This window comes from Galeopterus variegatus, unplaced genomic scaffold (assembly GCF_000696425.1).
Source record: "Galeopterus variegatus unplaced genomic scaffold, G_variegatus-3.0.2 Scaffold134, whole genome shotgun sequence".
Lineage (NCBI taxonomy): Eukaryota > Metazoa > Chordata > Mammalia > Dermoptera > Cynocephalidae > Galeopterus > Galeopterus variegatus.
Window position 1 is genome coordinate 935,981 of NW_007726245.1, and position 7,439 is coordinate 943,419.

Below are 7,439 nucleotides of genomic sequence, written 5' to 3' on the forward strand. Positions count from 1 at the left end.
ACACTCTACCGAGTGCGCCACCGGGCCGGCCTGTAAGAAATAAATTTTAAAAATAAGACCTGACAGAACTTTCCCCTCCACCAAAATAAAATATATTAGATTTTTTTGAAAATTGTCAGTGGGGAAATTCCATTTGCTTAAATTTATTTCTGGCCCATTAAAAATAGAAACAAAAGCTCAAGAACCTCCCAAAGCACTGGGACCTAAAACAGTAGTTTTTAACTTTGTGCATTGGACTCATCTGGGGAAACTTTAAAAATTTTCACGACTAGGCTGCACTCCTAGAGGTTTGGAATTAATTGGTGTGGAGCGTGTCCTAGGTATCTAGAGTTTGAAAGACATCTCCAGGTGATGCTAATGTGCAGCCCAAGGTTGAGACCTTGTCCTAGAAGATTGTTAGCCAGAGGTAGAGAAAATGGTAGAAATGACTGTTGGGCTGGTTAAGTAAGCCAAGTGCTGGACGCCAGCAAGTTCTCCTGCTGGGATGGTGGTTTTTCTGGTATGTCTTTGAAAGATCCTTGCTCCCAAGATGAGACGCCAGATGCCTTCAGGAGCTGGTGGATCCAGCTGTCCTCTCTAGCCTGGAGGTTAAACTTGAGTGGGTGGGTAGGATCTCTGTCTGGTGTCCCTGGAGTCGGTGTGTTGGGACATATTGGCCACAGGCCCATTCCAAAATGGGGGTAGAGAGTCAGTTGGGAGCTAAGTGGGTTGTCCCCCTGAAAGCAGCCTCAGAAATTGTAGCCCCCACTTGCATATCTGAGCAGGAAAGGGGCACTGGATTTGTGAGGTTTGCCTCTGATCTGTTTTCTGACTGGGTAGATGAGGGACGCCCCAGCTCCTGCCCTGTCAGTAGCCAAACCAGCATCCTGGCTCACACCCTGGAGGCTCCAGAGGCTAGTTCACTGGCGAGTCTAATTCCTGGTCCATCCAGATCTTGGTGGTCCAGGGAGGCACAAATGTGGGCTCTTTGTTCCAATGAGGGACTTAATAGCCGGCAAAGGCTTGAAGCAAGGAGGAATTAAGCCCTCTTTGTGCTGTGTGTGTGTGTTAATGCATGAGCAAATTTAAACCCAAAAACTAACTCTAGATGTGATTGGAACAGGGAAAAGTTTTGTGTGGTCACTGTGCCAAGGAATTGACTTCGATCACCAGGCAGATCCAGGGTGACTTCTGTAGGGCTATGGTGGATTCTAGATGGAGGTGAGGAGCCATTGAGGACTTCAGTGCTGGTATCCTCCAGTCTTTCCTCCCAGACCCTGGCTCTTTCTTTGGGAACCAGGGCATCCCCCCTATGGAGACACTTCAGGCTAGGAAGACTGAGGCCTGTCCTCCCAAGGGGCCTCAAGTTAGAGGGCCATGTCCTCACCAGGTGATTTCAAGTACTGATCTCAGGGACCTCTCAGGTCCCGACATCCTGCTCTGAGTGTGCATGTGTGAATGGAGTGGGCGGCAGGAAGCAGGAGAGGCTGGAACCACGGGCCTGTCCTACTTGCACAGCAGGACAACACTGAAGCTCTTCTGCCATCCTCTCTGCTGTCCACCTGAGAAAATAGGCCACTTACTAGGAAGGTTTGTTTCCAAAAACGCAGACCCTGGTGAAGTGTGGTGCCACCGTACTCACCAGGCCCTGGATTTCCCATGACCTCGATGCTCCAACCTTGTAGCTCATTCTCTTTCCATTGTGACTGGAAAGTAGGGACATCTGCCCCAGAGCCACCAGTGGGGATGGCATCCCGGGCCACCTCTCCTGCAGGAGTGGGTGCTGTTGTCATTGGGGTGCCTGGCCTCCTGCTGGGACCGATCTGCTTTGCTGTGCTGCATAGGCCATGTTTTTGTCTGCATGGTTTGGGGTCTTTGTGCCTTTTCTTCCCTTTCACCACTGTACAGGATTTTCCACATTGCCCACTGCCCCCTTTTCTACATCTCATCTACGCTGGCCTTTCCCAAGCCCTATAAATGTGTACAAACAGTGTCCTACTTTGTATCCACGTGCCTCCACGTGAGACCTCCCAGGCCAGGCCTCCCGGGCACACGTATCCACAAGGATCAGGCCCTGCTTCCCTCCGCTCACTCAGCTTTGTAGATTTGGTAACTGTGTACAGAATCTTTATTGTCTTAAGTGTCAGGGGGCTAGGACCCACTTAGTCCCTTATCTAGCCTGCAGCTAGTTTAGAAGCCTTGCATCCCAGCAAAGGGTAACTTTGTGTAAAGCTACTTCTCCCACAAACCTCTTCCTGTGTTGATGTCAGTGTTCGGCTGAGGGAACCTTTTAACCTGGGTTGTCTCAGTCTGCAGCAGATACGTGCACCCCTGCTGCCCCTACAGGAGGCCCTGGCTGTGTGGCTCCCAGTGCTTGGCAATGGGCCTGGGTTTAAGGCCACCACATCTGGTGTCTAGAACAGCTGTGGACCCCCAACTAGGCAGATGGAAGAGGCTTTTTGCTACTTTCCCTGCCTGCTATTAACACCTGCCCAGCTCTTCCATGTCTCCACGTCTGCTGAAGGTGCTCAGACCAGAGTGCCATTAAATACCCAACTGGTGTCAGGACCTCAATGGGACAGTGCGTTGCCAAGGCCTTGCTCGCAGCCTGTTGGCTCCCTTCCTTCTAGCTCTTCCCCTTTCTTGGCTGGGTCTTCTGGGGCTCAGGTGGAATGAACTGCATGTGTGGCCTTGTGCCCAAGGGTTTGTTGGATGGCTTTTAACTCTAGGTGGGATTCAACTTGAGCTTTTTACCCCAGGAGCCTGTCTGGAAACAGGCTTAGGTTTAGAGCTGGGGTGGGACCTCCATTTGCAGGCCCCAGAGGGGAGAGCGTCAGGTGAGGCCCCAAGGCTGCGTCCCAGGCCCTGGATCTTCACCTCCAGCCTGCTTCCAACTGGAAAGGACCAGGCTCTGGGTGGCAGGCTCCTTTCAGGGCACTGTAATGTACACACCAAGGTGTAAATAAACAGTTTGCTCTTCTTGCCTGACTTGACTGCGAGTTTCTGTGTTTGGCGTTGAGAGGGCAGAAGAAGTGAGGCCTCTTCCAGGGCTCTTTGGGACAGTCAGTCTCCTTTAGGAAAAGCAGGCCCAGCCCAGTGTGCAATTCCCGGAGTATCCCCCAGGGGTAGGGTGGAGCAGGGGTCACCCTCCAGTTCCTTGTGTTAGCCTGCTGACCCTAGGGGAGAAGATGTGGATCCCAGAAGCCCCTCTAATGCCACCATCCCAGCCACAGGGCTGTGATGTTTGAAGACTCTCTCCTCACTGCAACCATGTTCTTTTTCAGCGAGGGCCTCCCGGGGGTCTGATGGGCTCTAAGTGCGACACTTCCTCCATGTCAGCCATGAAGACCACCCTGAGTCACAGGTCCAAGTCCTCCACTCCAGCCTGGTTTCAGACCTGCCACCACTAGTCTTTGCCACACCCTAAGGTACCAAGGTGACTCCAGGTTGGCTCACCCAGATCCCCAGATTTCTCCTGTTGGGCTGGGTCACAGACCCTTCAAACCTGTTGTGCAGACTGGGTCACAGACCCCTTGTTGGGCTGAGCTCACGTCCAAACAGACCCTTCAAACCTGTTGTGCAGACTGGGTCACAGACCCCTTGTTGGGCTGAGCTCACGTCCAAATAAAGCATGTCAACCTTGCCAGTGGCTCCCAGAATCTTTTTCCAACTACCTAGTTAATGACCTACATATGAGGGATCTAATAAAGCATGTCAACCTTGCCAGTGGCTCCCAGAATCTTTTTCCAACTACCTAGTTAATGATCTACATATGAGGGATCTGTGACCCAGTCTGCACAGGATTGGTTTGAAGGGTCTGTGACCCAGCCCAACATCTCCCCTCTCTGCCCCTTCCTGTTATTATACAATTTTAGGTATTAAAGGGGTGTCATAGGCCACCCAGGCCCAGCATCTTGGCTCAGACCCTCCAACTCCCAACACAGGTCCTGTGCTGTGGGTGGACAGACAGCTCCCCACTTGTTGGATTTACATGGTCTTTGGGGCTCATGGGAGTCACCTTCCAATACTGGGGGTTGTGTGTTTCTCTGGACCTTTATTCCCTCTTTTCCAATTAAATTTGCCAGATTCAGCAAATAAAAAAAATACAGGGGGCCGAGCCCGTGGCGCACTCGGGAGAGTGCGGCGCTGGGAGCGCAGCAGTGCTCCCGCCACGGGTTCAGATCCTATGTAGGGATGACCGGTGCACTCACAGCACTCACTGGCTGAGCGCGGTGCAGCCGGTCTCAAAAAGGACAAAAAAAAAAAAAAATACAGGATGCCCAGTTAAATCTGAATTTTAGATAATCCAATGAGCCTCATCTTAACTTGATTACGTCTGCAAAGATCCTAGTTCCAAATAAGGTCAAATTAAGAGGTACCAGGACTTAGGACTTCAATATATCTTTTTGCAGGGACACAGTTCAACTCACAACACCTGGTAAAGGAGGTTATTGGAAATTGCCTCAGTTTACCATTCTGGAAAGAGTTGAGAGCAAGCAACTCGTGTGTATAGCTTGTACCCTCTACACAGGCACGCTCCCCACTGACCAGTCTTGGAGAACATTTCTTGACAGTTCTTACTATTACAAATGACATTATCCCTACACCTCATAGAGGTCACAACACCCGCAAAGGTGTTTCATGGTTGATCCCAACAACTCAGCAGGCCCTCAATTAGAGGACCTTTTAGGATCATGGGCTGGGCCCAGGCCAAAGTCTCCTGAATGGTCAGAAATAACTGAGCACAGAAATCACTCAACCAACCACATAATGTACTAAGCACCACTGTGTGTGCCAAGCTCTGTGCCAGGCACTAGGGGTTGGTACAGGCAAGGCCTCTGTGCTCTGGGAGTCCCCTGGCTCCTGGAGGAGGGGAGAGACATAATGACTTACAGGGTGATGAGCAGCACCAAGGGGAAGGTCGGGGGGGCTTTGAGAGCTGCGGGCAAGGGGATAGAGCCCCGTCGGAGGTCAGGGACAGCTATCCCCAAGGAAGGGGCTTTTCAGTGGGGCCCTGAAGGATTGCAGTGTCTAAGGGAACCACACGAGGAGACTTGTAGAAAGCGCAGCCTTTCCAGGGTCCTGTGGCTGGGAGGTGGATGGAAAGGTGGGGGTGGGGAGGGTGCAGCCTGGTGGTCCAGGGGTGCATCTCTCATTCATCCTTTAAGCAAATGTTTCATAAACCCTACAGGATGGCCAGTGTATGGGGAGGTGCTGGACTTAACAATAGCAATCAAACAGACTTACTCTCCATCCTCACCTCACAGCGAGCTTCCAGAATCTACAAGAGAGGCTCTTAATCCCTGGCTGCATGTTGGAATCACCTGAGGGAGTTAAAACCACCGCGCCCAGCAATTCTGATTAGGTTGGTTGGTCAGGGGCGGGGCTTAGATGCTGGGATTTTTTTCAGGCCTCCCCAGGTGCTTCCGGTGTGTAGCCAGAGGTAAGACTCATTGGTGTTTAACAAGGGCACCTAGAACCACTTGAGGAGTCATGGGAGGTTTTACCTGAGACTTGGAGGAGGCGAAGGAGATAGCCCGGTAAGGAGATTGGAGAGGGGACAGGAGAGGAAAGGGCAGAACCGGGAAAGGGAACAGCAGGTACAAAGGTGTTCGGTGGGGAGGAAGTAAAAGCCAGATGGCACAACAGAGAGCAGGACTGTGGGGACCACTCTGAAGGACCGGAAGCCAGGGAGTGGCCTGGTCAGGTCTGAGTTTCAAAGTGGGGCAGCGAGAGATGAAGGCAGCCTGGACTGCCCTAACAGAATACCAGACTAGGAGGCGGAAACAGCACGTACTTGTTTTCTCACAGTCCTAGGTCCTGGAAGTCCAAGATCAAGGTGCCATTAGGGTTGGTTTCTGGTGAGGCCTCTCTCCTCTGCGTGAAGACAGCCACCTTCTCAGTGTGTGCTCACACGGCCTTTTCTCTGTGTGCACATAGAGATGCAGAGAGAGTTCTCTGGTGTTTCTCGGGAGGACACCAGTCTTATTGGATTAGAATCCTGCCCTTATCACCTCACTTAACCTTAATTACCTCCCCCAAGGCCTCATCTCCAAATACAGTCATATTGGGGATTAAGGCTTCAAGTTATGAATGGAAGGAGAGTGACAAAATGCAGTCCACAACAGGCGAGATTTCTTTTTCTTTTTGCTGTATGATAATGAGAAGTTAGAATCAGCAGGTTTTGGTGATCGTTTGGGTGAACCTCAGTGAACTCATGTCTCCAGAGGATGACTAAACTACACCCAAAGGTGGAAAAAGCCATTCTTGCAGCCCCTCACTTTCAAAACCAGGCTTCAGGCCAGAGCCTTCAGGATCAACAGCAGCAGCCGCGGACCCAGCAGCTGGGCTGCTCTGCGAGGGCCGAGGCACGTTCCTCCGGTTTGGTCAGTCCAGCTGATTGTCTGCTCTTTGGAGCCCTGGGGAAGCAGGATTTAGCACCATCCCTTCTTCTACCGCCCTCCCCTCCCCAATCCCTGTGCCTAATGCCATGCTTGGCCATGAGGTGGTTAACAATAGCTTACATTTATGTAGGGCTCGCTCTGCGCCAGGCAGTGTTCTAAGTGCTTCGCATGTGTTGCATCATCTAATGCTCACAACTTCCTGTGAGGTGGGTAGTCTGACAGGTGAGGAAACCGAGTCACCACAGCTGACCTCACTGGCCACAAGCTACCCAGGACTCAAGCCCAGGCAGCTGGTAAGCAGAAGAGTTGACCCAGAGCAGAACTTGAACGACTTACCCAAGGTTGCCCAGACTGGCGACAGGTCACTGAGAAGGGAAGGCGGCAGGGAGAAGGCAGGACACATGCTGAGTCCTAGAGCCAGGGCCAGCTCCCCGTGAGCAGGGGGGCTGTGAAGAGGGCATGCGGGAGGAGGCGGGCACTGCTGGAACAGCAGCAGGGAGCGGGGAACTTGCAATCCTGTTTGCACTTAGGAGGAGCAGGAGGAGAGGCCGACGAAGGATGGCGGTTCCACTGTGGGTCAGTCAGCCTGGCTGGCTGGGCTGTGCTTAAGGTGGGCTGAGGGGGTGAATAGTGCACTGAGTCCACTGGGCGAGGTTGTGGGCTCTAGGGCCCAGGAACTCTGGAGCCAGCTTCAACCGGGCCTTCCTGGAGCCAACCAGGTAGCTGGGATTGGGGCTGCAGGAAGTTCCCCTCACTTTCTTGCTACCCTTGGTTTGGCCCTGGCTCTCACTCCAAACCCCAAGCTCTGTCTCAGGCTCCATGACGTTGGTGTGGCGTTTGGGTTGGGGGCGAAAAAGGTGCTGGAGTTTCTGAAAGGCCCAAACCCAGAGTGCAAAGTCACTGAAATATGAGCCCATTTCCCACTACCTGTTTGAAGCCACCAAACCCAGGGGAGCCTGTGGACCGTCTCCCCTGCTTTCTAGCCCAACCGGCCCCCTCTGGGGAGGACATAACTTCTTTTTTTTTTTTTTTTTTTTTTTTTTTTTTTTCCGTTTC

General features: G+C 52.3%; 1 long non-coding RNA gene across 1 annotated transcript in view; it reads left to right on the forward strand.

Moving 5' to 3' along the window:
• The window catches only part of LOC103604551, a 3,402-nt gene extending 435 nt beyond the window's left edge, over positions 1–2,967 (forward strand). Inside the window, exon 2 of the long non-coding RNA XR_551726.1 lies at positions 349–2,967. This is a non-coding gene — a long non-coding RNA (uncharacterized LOC103604551). The remainder of the gene's footprint in view (positions 1–348) is intronic.
• The last annotated feature ends 4,472 nt before the right edge of the window (positions 2,968–7,439 follow it).